Source organism: Monodelphis domestica, chromosome 2, assembly GCF_027887165.1.
Source record: "Monodelphis domestica isolate mMonDom1 chromosome 2, mMonDom1.pri, whole genome shotgun sequence".
NCBI lineage: Eukaryota > Metazoa > Chordata > Mammalia > Didelphimorphia > Didelphidae > Monodelphis > Monodelphis domestica.
In genome coordinates, this window is record NC_077228.1 from 61,428,227 (window position 1) to 61,449,759 (window position 21,533).

General features: G+C 38.9%; 1 long non-coding RNA gene across 1 annotated transcript in view; it reads right to left on the reverse strand.

Moving 5' to 3' along the window:
- Positions 1-552: 552 nt before the first annotated feature.
- Positions 553-21,533, reverse strand: part of LOC103106422 (uncharacterized) — a 41,648-nt gene continuing 20,667 nt past the window's right edge. Inside the window, exons 4-6 of the long non-coding RNA XR_008916092.1 lie at positions 17,493-17,607; positions 15,143-15,199; positions 553-14,206 (exon numbers count right to left, since the gene is read on the reverse strand). This is a non-coding gene — a long non-coding RNA (uncharacterized LOC103106422). The remainder of the gene's footprint in view (positions 14,207-15,142; positions 15,200-17,492; positions 17,608-21,533) is intronic.

Sequence of the window (21,533 nt, forward strand, 5' to 3'; positions counted from 1 at the left end):
ACACTGTCGTACAATCGAATGGAATAGACTTCTCCATTAGTGGCAATGAAGTGATCCTGAACAACTCAGAGGAATTTATGAGAAAGAACACTATCCACATTCAGATGAAAGACCGTGGGAGTAAAAACACCTAAGAAAAACAACTGCTTGATTACATGGGTCAATGGGGATATGATTGGGGATGTAGACTCTAAATGATCACCCTAGTGCAACCAACAACATGGAAATAGGTTTTGATCAAGGATACATGTAAAACCCAGTGGAATTACACATCAGCTACAGGAAGGGAAGGATGGGGGGAGGGGAAGGAAATAATATGATTCTTATAACCAAGGAAAAATGTTCTAAATTGACTAATTAAATAAAAATTTCAAAAAAAAGGAAAAGGACCCAGAAACCTTTTTAGAAATTTAATATTTTCCCCAATTACATGTAAAAATAATTTCTGACATTTCAAAAAGAATTTTGAGTCTTAAATTCTATTCCTCCCCCTCCCTGCCTCCACGTGGTAGTATAAGGGGGAAAAGGGGTTATTTTTAAGGTTGGACTGGATTATATTAAAAATAGGGTTGCCAGGGATTTTATTTATTCCAAAGAGATTCATTTACAATTTACAAAATATAGAGTGAAGTAAGAAAATCAGAGAGAGGATAGGGTAGGATATCTAGCCTAAGCACTAAGTAATTTACTCCTGGCCCTTGGCTCAACCTGGGCAGGGAGAGTTAGTCCTTAGGTGGGGAATTCACTCTCAAGAGGCAAGTCTCTCCTGAGACCAGTTTCTTCAGAAAAATTCAGCAGTTAAAGAGTCAGCTTTTCACTCACCACATGTCAGTTCAAAGGAAGAGATTTTAGAACAGCCTCACCAGGAACAGGGTCTTGGGTCCAGTCAGAAGATTCTCCACCAGCCTCCACTCCAAAGAATGAAGAATTGTGTCTCACAGGAAGTTGTAATTCCTTTTAAAGACACTTTCTTTTGCATCACTTCCTGTGTCTTCCTCCACTTTTTATGTGGACAAATCATAGTCTAAAGCTTTGCTTAGGACTGCCCAGGAAGTAGTCAGTCAATTCTGATTAGTCATCCACTATTGCATACATGGGTTACAGACCTCCCCCACTCAAGTTTGAATGGAGTGTTTATACCTTTGGTGATTAAATCTGAAATAGGCAGGGGTCACAATCAAGGGAGAGTTAATTTCATTTTCACAATCAGGGGAGAGTTAAATTTAATCTTCACAATAGTAAGTAGTCTCATATAGATTTTACAAGTGCAAGTATGTAAAACACTTTTACATATTAATCCTTTTGTAGAAGGAAACTCCAACAAAAAAAAATTTTTTTAAGTAAAAAAAGTTTGCTTTGCTCTGAATTCAGACTCCTTAGTTCATCTCTGGAAACAGATGGCACTTTTATCATGGGTGTGTTGAGGTTGAGGATCACTGTTGTTATTTGGGGGGTGGAGTTCAATTGTAGATTGAAGATATAATAGCCTACTTACTAGGCTATAAACAGGTAAACAGGAGATAAATCTTCTATAAGAACCTATTTATATTTTTACCTCTATAGGAACAGTGATAGGAAAAGAAAATTGGAGATATTGAAATGGGAAGTTTAGGATTTGTAATTCCCTAACTCTAAAATTATCTTAACTAAACCAACCCCCAAAATCTATCCCATGAGGGATTTCTTCGTGATTACTAAGAGTGATCCTTCTTATTCTACTCTATCTAAATCCCCAAATATCTAGCTTTCTATTCTATTCTAAATATAACCTTATACACAGAGAGGAATCAGTCAGATGTCTTCCCCTGCTGCTCAGATAAAAAAAAAAAAAGGAGCTTTTAGAATCTTTACAAACTTTCTCCACTCAGACAAACTCACTCTTTTTCTGCTCTCTACTGGGCTTAGCACAGGTACTGCACCCAATACAATCCTTCTTGGGTCTCTGGTTAGCTAGGATAGTTTCAAGAGATAAATTGACCAGAAATTTCTCCCAACGCACAGAGCAGCCTCCTAGGACAACCTTCTTTATTCAGGATCATTGAAAGAGTGAGTTTGTTGGTCTAACTGTCTTTTCCAAAACTTCTTGATAAAATTCTCTCTTGAGATTCTATTCTGGCTTAAAGAAATCCAACTCACTCAATCTCTCACTTATCCATCAATGAATAAGAATATCCTATTTCCTAATTAATTCTTAATTAATTAACTAACTAAATGCTAAAACCCCCCTGTGAGTCTTTTGGGAGCCATGGCTCCCTAAATGACTCTTAATAAACCACACTACTTTATTTTATACCTAAAGCAATAGTTTTTCCCAAATAGAACTATAACCTTGTACTATTCTATCACCACTCTAACCCTATTCTAAGCTATCCTATTCTAAGGACAGAAAGAGAATCAAAAGGATAGAAAAGAAAAAGTAAGGAAAATTTTATATCCATACAAATCAAATTACAATTACAAAACTCCAAATTCAAAACAATGTAATAACAAAAGAATACAATTTTTCTATGCTAGTACAGAAAACTTCTATTCTAAAGATAAAACTTTTAACATTTATCTTACAAACACTATGGAAATAGAAACAGAACCAAACTTTAGTATTCTAATATAAAACAATTTCTACCTAAGAATAACACAATTCCAAATCAACTTATAAACTACAGAAACTGCAAACTTTTCCTATTCTATTCTAGTTACAAAAAAAGAAAACCTATCTAACACTATTGCAACCTCAACTCAGAACACATCATGTAATAAAAACTATGCACAACCTATTTTACACAAACATACATATCTTCATATATATATTATACATATTTATATATAAACATACACACACAAATATATACATATTTACATACTAGAATTCACTCCTTTGGAAGAATTTAAAATCTCCCCCCTGTTGTGAATAGTAAGTCTCTGTAAATTGGATATAAAATTCTTATGAATTAAGTTATCTTTTATACTAGTATGTCCTTAGTATTATATGCAGCTTTCTAGAACTTCTAACGTTTCTATGTGATTTTGTATGTATCCTAATGATAACTATTCCTAAACCCCAAATGATTTATACTTACCATATAAATGCTAATATACAAACTCGTCTTATTTCAAATCTGTTCCATTGAAATGCACAGTGTCCTATCATCAGAATCTTCATCGGTACCTTCTTCAGTTTGCTTGCAAAAGTATATGTGGCCAGTTTTTCTTCTGGAGTGTTGCTCTTATAGAATGTTGCTAAATTTGTCCTCTTGATTGTAGCAATGTTCTTGTAATGTGTTTTTACAGTGCATTGTCCTTAAGAAACCTTGTCTGTAGTAAGCCTGTCATCTGTGTTCAGTTGTCTTTGCATTGTCCTTGTTGTGTTGTAGTTGTGTTGATTTTTGTCTCCTCTTCCTCTTGATTACCAACTGTGCCTGCAGCCTTTTTCAACAGTTATTTTCTTCACTTGATATTTTTTTCACATACAAGCAATGCAACCACAGATCTTTTCCCACAACCTTTACAGTTGTAGAAGTTGTTAATAAAATCTCTAAATCTAAAGTCCAATGGTGCTTACCCTGAATGGAATACAGGGACTTTGTATTAACAGAAGGGTCCAGATATATCTCAGAGAAGAGGATAGCTAATATTCAAAAGGTAACAGCTCCAAACATCAAAAAGCAGCTGAGAGTCATTCTGGGGATGACAGAATTGTGTATATAGTGGATACCAGGTTTGGGGGAACTGGTAAAACCATTAAAAGAGCTGAAAAAAGATAGTATTAAAGAATTAAACAGAACACCTCAATGCCATATCACAATTGAAACATGCCATTTTATCTACACGGGCTCTGGGCATTCCGGACTACAAAAAGCCTTTCATTTTGTATGTCCATGAAAGGGAGTTGCATCTGGGGTGCTTACAGAGTTTTTTGGTCAGTACAAAAACCTATCACATACTACTCTGCTCAACTGGAACCAATAGCAGCCAGGGCACCTCCATGTTTAAGAGATGTTGCTTCTACACTTTTAAACAATTCAATCAGAAGGTGCTTGCTATCTCTTTGGCACACCTTGGCTGGTGGTAAAGCCAACAGGAGATTGTCAACAAAGTGGATCAGTCTGCTATCTTTAAAATGGATGTTAGCCAGGTCTTCAGTCAAAATTTGGGAAAACAAGGACTTTTGCAGAATCCTTGAGGCATTTGATGCCATATGAATTAATACTTTTCCAGGTGAAGGCAAAGATCTTTTGGGAATCCTCGTGAATAGGGATGGAGAAAAATGCAGAACAGTGGTCAACTACCATAAAAAAAAAACAACTTTGCATTGCTGGGAATTGAGGATATTGTTGTGGCTGGATGGTTGTGTCTTTTGATCACATGATTGTTAATGGCTCTCAGATCTTCAACAAATTGATAGAATGGTCTGCCCTTTTCATCCAGTTTCAACTTTCTCACTGGCTAGATCGGGGTGTTATATTCAGACATGAAGGATACTATGAAAATCTTCTGCTGTATCAAGGATTCAATAATAAGTGTAATTCCCTCTATTGCTTCTTTTGATAGCGAGTACTGTGGGATGCATGATAGTGGACAATCTCTGGTAATAATATTTACAGGCACTGCTTACTTTAATAATCCCACATCTGTAGATGACATAGCCCATAAACCTTCAGGAATATGGAAATCTTATATCTCTGACTTCTCTATCTCAGGATCTTGGCTTTCCAATAACAATATAGGAAAAAGTTCCAAAGATTTTTCTGGCAGTTCTAGAAAAATGTCTCCTTCTGGTGTGCATATGATAGTAGCCCACAGTTTGCAAACGATAGTAGCCCACAGTTTGCAAACGATAGTAGCCCACAGTATGCAAAGTAAATCTCTACCCCAAAGACTTGCAGGTGAATTTGGCATGAGCAGGAAGGGATGATTCATACTCAGTGGCCTCAAGGAGACCATACGAGGTGTTAACTTTTTCACTTCTAGTGGTGTTCCTGAAATTACAACTTGCATAGATCCCACACTATCATATAATCTATCAGAGGTGACTTCTTCAACATTGATTTAGAGGCTCCAGTGTCTATAAGGCAATCATAAATTACATTTTCCACTTTTAGAGTGACATGGGGTTCTGTACTTCAAGGTGAAGTGTAGACCAGGATAACAGGAGTCATGATTGTTGGATCAGGAAATTTAAACTCATCTTCCTGTCCTTCATTCTCCAATTCATTCATTTATTTCCACTTGCATTTCTTCTATATCTATAGCCTGTGCTTGTATATCCTGGTTCTCATCATTATCACCTAGTCTACTTCCCCGGGGAAACGTTCATAATGTACTTCCCCCATGTTCCCCCTTTTGTGCATTGTGTTTGGGGATGCTGCTACTGACCACCTGGGAGTATTTGGGATGGTCTCCTTTATGTGATTTTGCATTTTCTACATGTCTTCAGTTTTGGCAGACCCTGGGTAATACCTTCCTTCATACTCATTTGGATAACTAGGTCTCCTGTCTTGATACCCAAACTGAAACCTATCAGGGAACCCACTGCCTCTAAATCCTGGATAGTGGTTATTATACCCTCTGTCATAAAATCTATTGCCACAATAGTAATTTCCAGTGCCCCTGTAAAAACCTCCGTTTTGCCTTCCCCAGGATCTACATTGTCTCATGAAATGACCAAAGTTGCCACAAAAGTAGCAACGCAAACCTTGGTTCCTATAATTTCTTTGGTGCTTAAAAAACTGCCTTGGTTGCTTAAATTCCTTCATTGGTACTATTACAGTCTTGTCTTGCTTGTCATTTTTGTCAATTTTCATTTTTAGCTCTCCAATCTCTTTTCTTAGGTTCTCCACTAAATCTATTGTGTCATTCTCTTGTCTTGGTCAGCTTGAAAAATATATGTAGCAACTCTTGATATCTAAGGTCATTTCCACCCAGTCAGGACAATTTTGCTGAAAATATTGCCCGATAACCTTTTATGAGTTTTTCATGAATTGTCACTTCAACTATTTAACATCTTTATCTTTCAGAATGTCCAAGGACAGGTAACGTTTCCCATGTCTATCTATTTGTTCATGAATCCTTTCAAATTTTGACCAAGCCCCAGGTCAGTTAGAATTTTGCCTCTTTCTGTTAAAAAGTGCCTCTCGTGCTCTAACTCCTCATAATCCTCAGGAATATTCATGTATCAATCTGGGGGAAATTCTGGCCACTTCTCTATGTCTGAGACAATTTTCCCTTTTTCGCATTTGTCATGTAATTCATTCAACAAAATGTCCATATCATTTTAAGTGGAGTCATACTGTTTTATGATTTTTTTAAATTTCCTTATTACAGTAATGGGTTCTTCTTCGAAGGGAAGTGTTTTTCTTTAAACTATCAAGGTCTGATTGTGTAAAATTCTTTCTTTGTTCAATAGTAACCATTTGTTTGTTATTTGTAAGCATAGATACCTCACACAGTGAGAAAAACCCTCCCACAACATGTTCCAACTCAGCTGTCTCTTGTTGAAGTTTTGTGTCTACTGCTGTTGCCTGTTCTACCTCATTGCCCATATTCAACTTCTTTCTCATTTCCTCAATCAATTGGCCTTGGCCTTGTATGACTCCCTCCAAATATTGCACCTTTAGATCTCTTTCATAGTTCCTTAAATGTTTTAATTTTATGGAGGTAAAAATATTTAGGATGTAATAGATAAACATCCTAAATAAAATCAGTGTCAAAAGTCCAAAACCCCCTAATGGAAGCCACTGTAAGACTTCCAAAAGGGTCAAACATAGAATTTGGTATATTATGTCATGTACAGGTATTCCTCTGATGGAACTGAAATTGTCTTTGAAAACATGGTGGTAACGTTTACCAAGTATAAGTACTCCATAATATTCTCTGCAGAATCTAAGTCTGTGTTAATTGGTGCTGGCAGTGGAGAGAGGTGCTGCCCTTTGGTGCCCCTGTGGCTAAGGGAGGCAAACCATTATACTCAGACACTCTGTTTATGTCTGCTCTGTACAATATTAGAAACCTGTTTCTAGATCCTTTTTTTCCTATATATGGCTTGCCAACTGTTATTTGGGGGAGGGCGAGTTGTTCAGTTATAGATTGAAGATATAATAGCTTATTACTAGGCTATAAACAAATTTAGTTGTTAGGAGTTGAGAGTTGAGAGTTTGATGGACCAGTAGTTGAAAACACTTGACTGGAGATAAATCTTCTATAAAACAGTGATAGGAAAAGGAAATTGGAGATTTTGAAATAAGAATTACAATTCCCTAACTCTAAAATTATCTTAACTAAACCAACCCCCAAAATCTATCCCGCAAGGGATTTCTTCATGATCACCAAGAGTGATCCTTCTTATTCTACTCTATCTAAATCCCCAAATATCTAGCTTTCTATCCTGTATTAAATATAACCTTATAAATAGAGAGGAATCAGGCAGGTTTCTTTTCTTGCTGCCCAGATGAAAAAAAGGAGCTTTTAGAATCTTCACAAACTTTCTTCACTCAGACAAGATCACTCTTTTCTGCCACCTACTGGGCTCAGCATGGGTACTGCACCCAATACAATCCTTGGTCTCTGGTCTGCTAGAATGCTTTCAAGAGTAAATTGACCAGAAATTTCTCCCAACTCACAGAGCAGTCACCTCAAACAATCATCCTTATTCAGAATTGTTCAAAGAGTGAGTTTGTTGGTCCAACTGTCCTTTCCAAAGCTCCTTGAGAAAATTCTCTTCATATAAAAGGAAATTCTTTGTTCTCTTTGAGTTTACATTTGTAAAAGGGAATCCTTTATTCCCTTTGTCTATTTTAAGTTAACACTTTGGTTAACAGTAACTTAAGTATCCCTACTTAGTACCTCACTAAATTGTGAGACAGGATTAACTCTCCTTTCTCTACTTTTGAATTGAATCAACAAAAGCTTGAACACCCTACTTAGCACTAGGTGGAGGAGCTCTCCACCCTTTCAACTCAATCTGCCAGGAAATGAGAATTCACACCACAGTCAGCCAGGAATTTGTGAACTCTTTTGATGAGTATTAACCTCTCCAGAAGATAAGTGGTTCACACAAACACTGCCCTCTGGGCAGTGCTGGGTAATTTGGAAGCTGTGATTGGCCCTTGTGAAAATAGGAAGGGATAAGAAGCCACTATAAAAGGCCCTTAATTTCTGGGGCTAGGAGAGTCAACTCCAAGAAGGAAGTTGATGTCAAAGAAGGAGTTGGACTTCAAGAAGGAAGTCTGCTTAAGGAAGAAGGGTAGCTCAAGGAAGTAGCCCTCAGGAATCACCTTCAGCTCGGGTCATCATTTTGACTTGCCTCTTGGAAGGAACTTGGGTGAGTGGATAGCTGGCTATCCCTCCCTGTCTTCTGGAGAGAGTTAAATTCTGGTTGAATGTCAACAAGTCCTGGCTGAGTCAAGTACCTGAGCAATACTTAATTAAATAAGCTAATGTCTTCTCTACCCTTTTGTATTTCTCTGCTTTCTTTCCACCTCTTTTGTAAATAAAAGCTATTGAAGTCATTTATACTTTGAAGCAATAACTTTGAATCGGGGACTACCATATTATTTATAAATTTCATATATTTTAGTCAAACCATTAAACTTTAATTCTTACACTTCCCATGAGTGATTCTTGAGATTCTATTCTGGCTTAAAGAAATTCAACTCACTCAATCTCTCATTTATCCATCAATCAATGATAGTATACAGTTTCCTAATTAGTTCTTAATTAACCAACAAATATTCTGCTATACTGTGTTGCTGAAAGTCATTCAGTTGTTCATTGACTAGTATTCCTGTCATTGTGTACAACGCTTTCATGGTTCTGCTCATTTTACTCTGCTTCAGTTTGTGTCTCTCCAGGTTTTCTGAGCTCCTCCTGCTTGTCAATTTTTTATAGCACAATACTATTTCATTACATTTCCATCCTATCTCCTCAATGACATTGCTCCTTCTATAATTCTCATTCTCACTTATCTTCATTTATCTTTGTTTTTGCCTATAAATATACCCAGATCTTCTCTATCCTTAAAAAACACCCACTGCATCCTTCCATCCATGCAAACTATTCTCATATCTTTCCTAATTTTGTGGCCAAACTCCTAGAGACCATCCACAATCAATGCCTCCACTTCCTCTTTCTCACTATTTTAATTCTCCAAAGTCTAGCTTCCAACTTCATAATTCAATTACCGTTGATGTTACTAGTAATGGCTTAATTACCATTGACCTTTTCTCCATCTTCATATTTCTTGAATTTTCTGTTGTCTATGACACTGCTAATCACACTCTTCTCAGTGATACTTTCTTCTAAGTTTTTGTCACACTCCTCTCTCATGATCCTCTTATTAATCTGGGCATTCTTCCTCAGTCTCTTTTGCTGGATCTTTATTCAGGTCATCCCTGATAGTGATGAATATTCCCCCGGGGTTCTATCCTGACCCCTCTTCTCTTCTTCCAGCATATTGGTTTACTTAGTGGTCTCATCAGCTTGAACAGATTCAATTATCATCTCTATCCTAATATTAGACTTCAGTGACCTCTGGGTCTGATGCTTTCCTTCTCCAAGTGAAACTACTCTTTCATTACATCTGTTCATTTTTCTAGTAAACATATTTTCTTTTACCAGTTATATGTAATAACAATTTTCCATATAAGCTTCCAGAAGTTATATGATACAAATTGTCTATTTCCCTTCCCTTCCCCTTCTCAGAGCTGGTAAGCAATTTAATCTGGGTTATGCATATATTATCATGCAAAACATATTTCTATATTCTTCATTTTTGTAATACATATAAAACTCCCAAATAAAAACTCAGATAAACTAAATATGAAAATAGTATGCTTTGATCTACATACAGATTCCAATAGTTCTTTCTTTGGAGATAAGTAGCATTCCCTATATTAAGTCCCTCAGAAGTGTCCTAGATCATTGTATTGCAGAGAATAGCTAAATCTTTCATATTCCACAATATTGCTATTACTTTCTATAATGTTCTTCAGGTTCGACCTATTTCACTATGCATAAGTTTCAGCCCTTTAATCATTCCTTACAGCATAATAGTATTCCATCACTATCATATACCACAATATGTTTAGCCATTCCCCAATCCACTCAATTTCCCATTTTTTTCCACCACAAAAAGAGCTGCTATATTTTAGTACAAACAAATATTCCCCCTTCCCCTTTTTTAGCTCTTTGTGATACAGACCTTGTAGTGGACCAAAGGTTATGCATTTTTCTATAGTTCTTTGGGCATAGTTCCAAATTGTCTACCAGAATGGTTGGATCAGTTCAAAACTCCATCAATATTGCATTACTGACCCAATTTTGCCATATCCTCTCCAACATTTATCACTTTCCTTTACCATCACATTGGCCAGTCCAATCGATGTAAGGTGATAACTTGGAGCTGTTTTAATTAGTAGTTCTCTAATCAAGAGAGATTTAGAACATTTGTTTCCATATGATTACTGATAGCTTTGATTTCCTTATCTGAAAACTGTCTATTCTTATCATTTGATCATGTGTCAATTTGGGAATGACATGTAGTCTTAAAATTTTTACCTAGTTCTTTATATATTTGAGAAATGAAACCTTTATCAGAGAAATTTGTTATAAAAATTCTCTGCCCCACCCCATTTGTTCCCTTTCTGATCTTGGTTACATTCATTTGTGCAAAGTCTTTTTAATTTCATACACAAAATTATCATTTTACATCTTGTAATGTCCTCCATTTCTGGTTTGGTCATAAATTTTTCCCTTTTCCATAGATCTGACGGGTTAACTATCCTATGTTCCCCTAATTTATAGTATCACCTTTTATGTCTAAATAAAATACCCATTTTGGCCTTACCTTGATATAGGGTACCTCTGTTCCTTTCTAAAGAGACTTTACTTTTAAATTTGAGCATGGGCTGCCAATAAGAAGTTCCTGCCCCAGACATAAGAGATCCTGGGACTAGCTGAAATTACGCCTTCTAGTATCAGATCACTCCCCAATTTATCGTCAAATCACCTTGACCCTGTCTCAAGTGTTCATCATCCAATCACTTTTTCTGCTTCAGTTAGAAGTATCCTCACCTATAGTTTTGACTTCATTTTGTTCATCTGATCTTACTGCTTTTTTTTCTTGGCTTCTGTAACAGATTGTCCACACACCACCAAAGTAGGGAGCTTCTACCTTTCATTTTGAAATTTAGCATCCATTTACTCTATCTCCTCACTGTCAAATTTCTTCTATAAGCTTTTGCAACCCTTCTTGAAAGAGTACTTCAGGATATGCTGCCTGCAGATTCTGCACAAGTCCAGAGGCTGCAACTTTCACACTTGCCAAAAGTCTAGCCCTTTTTCAACATCATTTGTTGGCCAAGGATGAAGTGCATTGATTGCATGGTCAACCCAAGGCTTACTTGGGTCTCATCCAGGAATATATGAGTCCATTGATGGCAAAATGTCTACTTTCACTAGGTGATACTCTGGAATTGAAGGAATCTAAATTCATTAACATTCTTGGGACCAGTACCTATTGTAAGCATACATTTTACATTAATTAATTAGTCCTTCATTTTCATTAATCAATGTCCATTCATTGGTAAATTTCTCTGCCCAGCAAGGTTTCAAACTAGTCAAACAAGTGCTCTTCATCAAAAGGAAACAATGCTCTGTCTCCAAATATTTTATCTCTCTAGGATTGTACAAGCATCTAAATGTACCTGAGCAATTTACAGGGAAAAAAAAAGTTTCATATGTCTTCTCATACTGTTTCATGAGTATATCTAAAAGTAATATATTCAGTCTTCCAGTTGGCGTTATAAGCCCTTCATCACCTGAACCTTTCCTGTCTTTCCAGTTTCATTATACCTTATTCCCTTTCTCACACTTTGATCCAGTGGCACTGTCCTCCTTGCTTTCTCCCCGCACTGGACATTCCATCTTCTAACTGTATTTTTTTCTTCGGCTGTTCTCCATGCCTGAAATACTCTGACGCCTCATCCTAAACCACCTGGGTTCCCCAGCTTCCTCCAATCTCCCGCTTCAATCCCTTCTTCTGCAAGAAACTTTGCAATCCACTTACAACCAATATAATATTGTTTACCATCTCAGGATGAGGGAGTCAGAAAGAAAAGGGAGGAAGAGAATTTGGAACTCAAAATGTTAGAAAGCCAAGGTCAAAAAAATGGTTTTTACATGTAATTCGGGAAAAATAAAACGTGACTAAAGAGTTTAAAAAAAAAGGCTAATTCTGAAATTTTCTCCAGTTAATCTTTTCTATATTTGGCTTGTACCTAGCTATTTGCATGTTGCTTCCCCTATTCTATTATAAGCTTCCTGAGGAAATGGGTCTATTTTTGCTTATCTTTGTATACTCGGTGATTGATTTAATGCTCGTCACATAGCTGTTGCTTAATACTTAGTGACTAGTATTTTGTATCCAGATATCTATCCCTGCATCTTATTTAACCTGTCCTAAATCCAGGGAATAGTTTTCTACAAATATACATACTATGAGTGGGTAGAATGGATGCCAATATTCCTTCTGTGCAGGGCTTTCTATCAGTGTGATCACTCTGTGTGCCCGGTTCCCACAAATATCCATACTATCAGTAGAGGAATAGATGCACCCATTCATCCTGCAGATGCCTCTCTAGTGTGTGCTCCCTGTATGGAAAGGGAAATACAAAGGGGACAAAGGTGCCACAGCTGTAGAGGGGCACTCATAGAGGAATGAATGGCCAAGGTTCATGCATGGACAGGGGACTCACCCCTCTGGGGCATGCCCATGCCTTCTCAGGGTGTCATTGCCCCATGCTCACCAGGCTTGCTGCTCTCTGTCCTCCCTGGCAGTTGTTTCTGCCAGGCAGGCAGTCCTCATCAGACACACGACATGCAGAAGCAATGCTCAGTGCTTACCCGCCATGTTGCCTCTCCTGGGTGTCATCCCCACTGCTCCGGAATGGGCACCCTTCAGGGTCCCTCCACTGGGCTTGTGGTTCTGCCAGGAAGAGCAAGGGGTGGCGACCCCCTGAGCCTCCTACTCCTGCCTTCAGCCAGAGTCTCCAGCTGAGTGGGGACAGCATAGCACAGCTCTTTTAGGAAGGCAGGAAAAACCGGAGGCAAATGGTGGAGGGAAGAAACCACCCCTGTGGCTGACTGCCATAAGGAGGTCTGTGGTGGTTGGAATGGGCGTTTGCTCTCCAAGACGATGGGGAGAGGCTTCTCCCTCTTGTCCAGGTGGCAAGAACAGAGAACTGAGCAGAATCCCGAGAGGGGGATGGACATGTTCAGGAGGAGGCAGCCAGTTGTCCCATCTGGGCAGCCTAGCCCATGAGGTACCCACCCTATGTTGGAAGTTCTTGGTTCCCTTCATACATCATCAATAATGGCTGGAAACTGTTTACTCAGACTCTCCATCTCTTCCCATCTTGGATTAAGACTGACAAGTCTGTACTTCCTCCTTCAGGATCCCAGGCCTAACCGTTCTCACTTCTCCTTCAGGGGCACAAGGAAGATCCCCAGGACAAGGGGCATTTGGCCTGCAATCCCCTTAGCCCCTCATCTGTTCATGTCAGTGGCAGAGACAGATTTCCTCTGGTTCCTTTCATACTTCCACATGCTCCTGGAGTTGCTCTAGCTCTTGGGAAGAAGTTGAGGTCAGGAACTGCAAGGTCAGGAACTACCATCCTTGGGTGGGTGCCTCTTTGGGACTCTCCTGACAGGCTCAGAATCACTGCTGTGCTGAATGTTATCTCTTTTCCAGCACAAGCAAAGACTGCCATGTACTCTCCTACACTCCAGCTGTGTAAGGTTCCTCTAAGCAAGCAGAGCATCCTGGGAGAGGATTCTGCCCATCCATATGTATCTGTGGACTGAGAGAAAGGCTCTATAGCTGGGCTGGCCTAAGCCTTTCACATCACTAAGAGAGGCAGCTGTGGGGGAAGACAATCCCCAGGCCTTCTCAGGCAGCTCCCTGAGGGGCTCTGAGGATCTCCCATCTCCCTCTCATTGAACAATACTCAAGAGGAGGAAACAGGAGCCTCCAGTTTTTGACCAGACAGAACTGGTCTGCCTTTGGCTCTCTTTGTTGAGTCTCTCCTGTAGGCTTCTTCAGAAAAGCAGCTTCAATAGAGCAGCCAAGATCTCCCCTTCTGCCAGGACTGTCTCTGCTCTTGGTTCTTCTTCTTCTTCATCATCTATTCCATGGGTCACTCTACCATGAAGTCTAGGAGAAAGCAGATTGTAAAAATAAATAATGGACAAGTCATCATTTAAGGTCCATCTCCATTCTCAAGGGTCCTTCCTGACCATACAGGGATGGCCTCCCTTGAACCCAGGGCTACTATCTGCTCTGACACTGCAAACAAATATGGTGCTAGAAGTATGGTGTCAGAAGTGTGATGTCATAAGCATGGCATTAGAAGGATTTGGTTATTGGTTATTGTAATGATAATGGTGTGACAAATATGGTGTCATCAGTAGGTGTCATCATAAGCTTGGTGCCCGTTTGATTCTTGCTTTATTTCCCTTAGGATGCCATTCTGTTTAAAAGAGCTTGAACCCAGCAGTGATGTCCTGAGCTTAGATCTGGAGACAAAAAAGACAGCTAAGAAAGAGCCTCTTGTTAAAGGGGCTTCCAATGTATAAAGTGTGTGAATATTATGTGTGTATATGAACACATGAATAGATCACAAATATGTAGGTATGCAGAAATATAGCAGCATCTATACATACACACACATCAATATGTTTTAGTGAAAATTGTTTATTTCTTTCTCATGGCAAGGTAGAAATATTTCATGGAAAGGTTTCACCATTGAGCTTCTTCAGGTGCTCCTCAAAAATAACTTTGTTAAAATTGGTAAAAGTCCACCTTTCCGGGTCACAGTCACAAAATGTTAATAAACCAAACCTTGTAGAATTATAGTCCTTCCTAGTCACACAGTACACACACACACACACACACACACACACACACACACACACACACACAAAATACACAGGAGGCCGCTAGATAGCTCCAGGGGTAGAGCACTAGACCTTGTGTTCACGAAGACCCAGCTTTACATGTTGAGTAGCTACGTGACACCCCCCCAAAACTCATTTTACCTTCATTTGCCTATCACCCAAAATGTAAAATGGGAACCAAAATAGCACCCACCTTCCAGGATAGTTGTGAGGATCAAAAGAGATATTTGTAAGGCTCCTAGCAGAGTACCTGGCAAAGAGGAGATAGAAGTGCTAGCTACTATTGCTATTATAGCATGACAAATATATTTTAATGATGCTCCCCATCTAAATTCGTGTTAATGAAGGACCCTGGGGATCCCTGCCACTCCCTGTAATGATAGAACCCTGTGCAGAGGAGCCTGGCTTACCTGTCTGATCCCTTGGCTGTGAGTCTGTCACCTTGTTTGCTTTGTTATTACACCAAGAGTTCTAAAATTCCCCAATCCCAAGTCAAAGGGACCCTAATCAAAGCCATTGCTGTAATGAGACAGGACTAGTGGTAGTCAGAGAGATAAGGTGTTGGGAGATCTGCAGTCCCAGATCTCAGTGCTGAAAAATTCTTGAGGAAAAGAACAGAGGAGATTAAGTTGAAATCACTGCACTGAGTAGACTGGTGAGGAGAAATTAATGTGTGTGTGGGGTGAGAACATTTCCCCAGGAAAATAACAAAATAATGGCTAGCATATAGATCCTGCTTTAAGGTCTTCTAATCTCTTTTTATATATTGTATCATTTGATCCTCACAACTACTCTGGGAGGGAGATGTTATTATTTATATATGTTCTTGCAGCAATGCCTTTGACTAAGGTCTCTTTAGATCTCCCCTTGGATCCCCAGAAAGCTATCTGGCAAGGGGAAAGGAAACTCTCTTGGACTCTGCCTGGTACCCAGGATTTCCTAACTTGTCACCCTCTTCTCTCAAGGAAATGCCTTGAAGAATTTCTGCTCTTCCATGTATCAGAGCTCTGCTTGCCTGATCACGCACTGACCTCGATGTCATCACCTAGATTTCTCTTAAGCATTGGATGCTTTGGGAAGAGGAAAACAAGGAAGAAATGGGAGATAAGGGGCAGAATTTCTAAAATCAATGTGTAGGTCTTCAGGAAAGGTAAGGCTAGAGGAATGGAGAAAGACATCCGCTATCCACTCAGAAAAACCCCCAAAGACAGGCCAAATTAGCACAATTAAAATTGACAATTGTTAACCATCTACCGTGTGTGTACACTAAACGAGCAATGTCTCCATCTAGAGCTGGAGTTTTAACTTGGGGGGGCCCCATGAACTTAAAAGTTTTCATGACTGTATTTCAACACAATTGGTTTCCTATGTAACATTATGTCATTTTATTGTATGTACTTTAGACATTATTCTGAGGAAGTACCTATAGGCTTTACCAGACTGCTCTGCATGTCAGACACAAAAAAAAGGATGCTCTTGGGGAATCAGAAACCAGAGAGTTAAGGAGTCTGTTCTCCTCACCAACATATAGAAATGCTTTGCAAAACAAACCCCTGTCAACTTGCTCCAGAATTCAGGAAGACCTCCTCCCTTTAAAATGTTGTTGGTAAAAAGGACTGTAGGTGAGAATATCTGAAATGAAAACCATCATGTATCCTCTTTTAAAAATCTATTTAACTCCAGAGAGTTATATGATGGAATCTAGATATAAAATAAGTCATGCTTTTTTTTACTTTCAAAAAATAATGAAAAATAAAAATCTATTTAAGCAATGTTTGAATGTTTTAAAATTCTTTCAGATGGTATGTTAGAAAGTATTGGACCTGGTGTCAGGGAGCCTTGAGTTCAAATCCACCCTCAGACACTTTAACTTCAGTCTGCCCATTTTCTTATCTGTAAAATGGGAAAACAGTAGGACAGAGGTTAAAGTAACTTTCCTTGAGTCACACATCTAGGAAAGGTCCAAGATTTGATGCTGGGGCAGCACTGTTTCTTCTAGTATCTCCCAGGGTTATTGGGATGATGAAATGAGACAATAGTTGCAAAGTACTTTGACAGATTTAAAGTGTTGCATAAATGCTGGCTACTTGTATAATTGCTAGCTAACTACTGACTCCCCAAGAAATCCCATTCTTTCTCTTAAACCTGAAAAAGAACTCAAAGAATAGCTACAGACTCTTTTTCTTAGGGATCTTTAGAAACAAATCACCCCACTCCCCCATCCTTCATGGAAGGCTTAGGTGAATACCTACAGTGGGAGATAGCATCCTCTGACGGAAACAGTGTTGACACAGCATCAAGACACCTAGTTCTCTCTATTCTCCTTTTTGCCCTGACAAGCTAGGTGACCATGAGCTCTTAGCTCTCACCTATAAAATGAGGATAAATAATCCTTACACTTCTCCACACTCGTGGTGAGGGAAGCATTTTATAATCTTCAAGTATTATAATACTATGCCACTGAATTATTATAAAAAGCCACAGCTGGAGCTGGAGCTGTATTATGGGAAGCAGAAGGAAAGGTCTATAGCTAAGTTGCTTACAGTGACAACATCTTGAGTATCGGAGATGCTCATTGAAGTCCCTTCTCAATCCTCCAGTTCCACAAGGGGCACTTCGAAGACATGAAGTCAGGGCTTATCTTGTTGTGGAGTTATCCTGTGAAATAAGCCCATTTCCTTCATTTGTTTACTCAGATATTTGGAGGCACTTATTATCTAAAAGGTTCAGATTTACAGAGTAGACAAAGATAACTAAGATACTTCCCCTGCCCTCAATAAGCTCACATTCTTACCGAAATAACAAGATATATCTAAAATAACCATGATACAAGGTGGTATGTTTGTCTCTAGTGCCATAAGCAGCATGGAGAAACCTCTACCTGAAGATGGAGAGGAGGTATAAATCTGTCCCAATGAGGGAAAATCAGCGAAAGCTCCATGGAGAATACATCCTTGAACCTAGTGGGGAATGAATGATTTTAACAGGAGAGGGTGGTGAGCATTTCATAAAGAAGAAACAGCATGATGAAAGATGTGGAGTTGGTGAAGCAGAGGGCATATTGGAGAAGACTTAGCTATCTAGTTTGGCTAATGGGTAAAGTAAGTATAAAAAAAAGAGTGAAATGTATGAGGGCCAGAAATAGGATGATGTCAAGCATTGGGAATAGTAAGGGGATTGATATGGGGTATATAATGCAGAGACAGAACTAAGATGTGGCAACAATTTGGATAAAGAGGGCATCATCAAGGGAGAGGGGATGCATCAAAGATAACACCTTTTGGAGCCTGGATTCATGAGAGAAGATTGGTATCATTAACAGAAAAAAAGATTCTGAGGCAGGGGCTCACAACAGAAGATAAGATACTGGATTTGAGAAACTGGAAGAAAATCCAAGGAGAGATATAGTTCAGACTTTTGGAACTATGGGATTTGAGCTTGAGGGAAAGGTAAAGGACATATGAGATATATACATTGATATACATTTACTAGACATCTAACTAGAGGTGAAAATTGAAGTGAGAGACTATTTGGAGAAGGAGGTGGAGAAATGAATCTTGAGAAATGCTCATGTGGATGATGAAGAAAAATGGATCAGTAGAAGAGAATTCAAAATGTAAGAAAAAGAGAGAGAAAGGAAAGGAAGGTACACTGAAAAGCCTTATAGTTTTGGCCTAAAAAGATTAGCCTCTAGTGTCAAGCTTTGAAAAGAAAAGCCTCGTAGCAGAAAATTATTTAATATGTGATCATTTGGGTCTTCGGTTCCTTGATTATCATTTCCTCCATGCCCATACTCTACTTTATGGTACCCTGTTACATCTCTGAATTTGGCACTTGCCTTTCATCCCTAATTCACACAATCTGGATGCTTCAGCTGTTTCCACCTCAACTACCTCCCTTACTTCTATCTTTCACCCTTACTTCTAATTCTAACCATCCCCATTTCTCTTATACAGAATTCATAGTATATTGTCCATTTCTGCTTTTCCCTCTCTCTTTTGGAGCCTCAGGATAGCTCCCATTCCAATACAAATGAACTGCCATGGTAGACTGGTGGAAACTACAGGCTAGTGAATGGGAAAAGCTCAGCCTCCATCTTTTAAGGTACCCAGAAAACTAAGAGATCAAGTTGAAGGGATTGGTAGAAAAAAGACTCTGAAGTATCTAAGGCCTCTGATGATATGTTCTATAGGGTTCAAACAGGAGAACAAGTTTCAAGTTCAAATGAGAAAAAAAGACCTCAAGATCCTTTCCTGTTGTCTAAGGTTAGTTGCCTAGGATACCAAGATAACAGAATCCTAGAATCTTAGAATTCAAAGAGAACTCAGTGCCCCTCTAGTGAAACCCATAACAGAAAAATCAATTCTTCTTCAAAACAGCCAACAACTTAAAGGATTCTCCAGAGGGAGAATCCACTAAATCCAGAGGCAGCCCATCTACCTTTTGGAAAGGAGTAATTGTGAAGGAGTTCTTCTTGACTTCATAACATTTGACTCTTTGCTGGCTCTCCCTCTCCTTGTTCCTAGTTGTGCCCACTGAGACCAAACATGGTTTAACCCCCTTGTACATGCCAACCTTTCAACCACATAAAGATATTATCACATTTTTTTTCCTGTCTTCTACCCTCTAGCCTCCATATCCCAGGTACTTTCAACTGATCCATAGATGCTATGTCCCCAGGGACCTGGTGGATTCTCTTGATATTCCTCCTCCAGATAATTTTCAGTTTTTCAATGCCCTTTTTACATTCTTATTCTAATTCAAAATTCAAATGCAGTAATAAAGAAGTAGCCTAAACTGAATGGAGCAAAGGAGGATAGAAAGGATAAAGTATTTATATATCTCTTGCTTTTTATCAAACATTGTATTAAGGGCTTTAACAAATATTAAGTCATTTGATCAAATAACCACCTTGTGAAATATATGCCTTTAAAATCTCATTATAAAGAGCTATAAGGGGGCAGCTGGGTAGCTCAGTGAATTGAGAGCCAGGCCTAGAGATGGGAGGTCCTAGGTTCAAATCTGGCCTCAGACACTTCCCAGCTGTGTGACCCTGGGCAAGTCACTTAACCCCCATTGCTTAGCCCTTACCACTTTTCTGCCTTGGAACCAATACCTGGTATTGATTCCAAGACAAAAGGTAAGGGTTTTAAAAAAATCTCATTATAGATAAGGAAACTGAGGCAAACAGTGACTGAGAGTCAAACAACTTAGGAGACTTTCCTGTTGCTTGAGAATGTTATTTCCCTAGAATACCAAGATAAAAGAATCTTAAGATCTTAGAATTCAAAGAAGCCACAGTTCCCCTCTAGTACAACTGAAAAATCAATCAATCAATATAGTCAACAAGTAGTTATCTCACCTTGGGTGAAAGTTATCCATTGAAAGGGAACCAACTAAGACCATCCACATATTCAAAAAGAATAAAGGAGTTTTTGTTGATTCCATAAACTTTGACCATTGTGAACAGTCAAATGAAATGATCTAGATAGATCTGCTCCACACTTCTGCAGAGGATCAGAAACTCCTCCTCAAGAAAATGATGACCCATAAATAAGATGAACTCGAAGGGTTGCCACACCTGTTAGCTTGTGTTGAACTTGTAGTTCCCTAGAGTATGCCCATTTTCATCATGATGAAGTCTATTCTTTTTCATGTATGGACTCATCACAAACACCAGCATTAAAAACCAGAGCTTCTGAAGCTTCATTCTCCAAGTAGTGCTTTTCTCTCTCCAGCTTCTGTCCCTTTCTACCTCTCCCTGACAAAATTGCCAAAGAATGAGTGCCTCTATTCAAATGAGGGGACTGTTCCTTCTCTTCCTAAAAGCCCTTCAATCATGGATCAGTGCATTTACCTTTTGGCCCCCCCAAAACTCCCAGTTCAATACAAAAGAACCACAATGGTAGACTGGTGGGCAACTGAAGCCAGTGAATGGGAAAATCTCAGCCTCCATCTTTCAATATACCCTAGAGACAAAGAGACCAAGTTGAAGAGATTGGATGAAAAGAGGCTTTGAACTATCCAAGGTCTCTGATGAGATGTTCTTATATGGGTTCAAACAAGAGAGCATGTCTCAGGTTCAGTGAGAGCAAAAGGCCTAAAGAGCTCCTCATGTTGAAGGCAAGGTTGGTTGCCTAGGATACCAAGATAACAGAATTCTACAATTTAAGATTTCAAAGAGATATCAGTGCCCTTCTAGTCCAAATGATAACAGAAAAATCAATCCTTCAATACAACCAACAAGTGGTTACCTCACGTTGGTTTAAAGTTCTGCAGGGAAGGGGAATCACCTACATCTGGAGGTAGACCATCCACCTATTAGAAACAAATAATTATGAAGGAGTTTTTCTTGATTTCATATGCTTTTGGCAATTTGCAGACTCACCCCTCTCACTGTTCGTAGTTTTGCTCACAGAGTCCAAACATAGTCTAACCCTCCCATACTGGCCAACATTTCAACAACATAAAGATTGTTTGAACAATTTCTCCTCGGTTCTCCTCTCTAGAAAATGTCCTGGGATCTTTTAATGGATCCTTAAATGCTATGTCCTCATGAACCTAGTGGACCCTCTCACTATTCT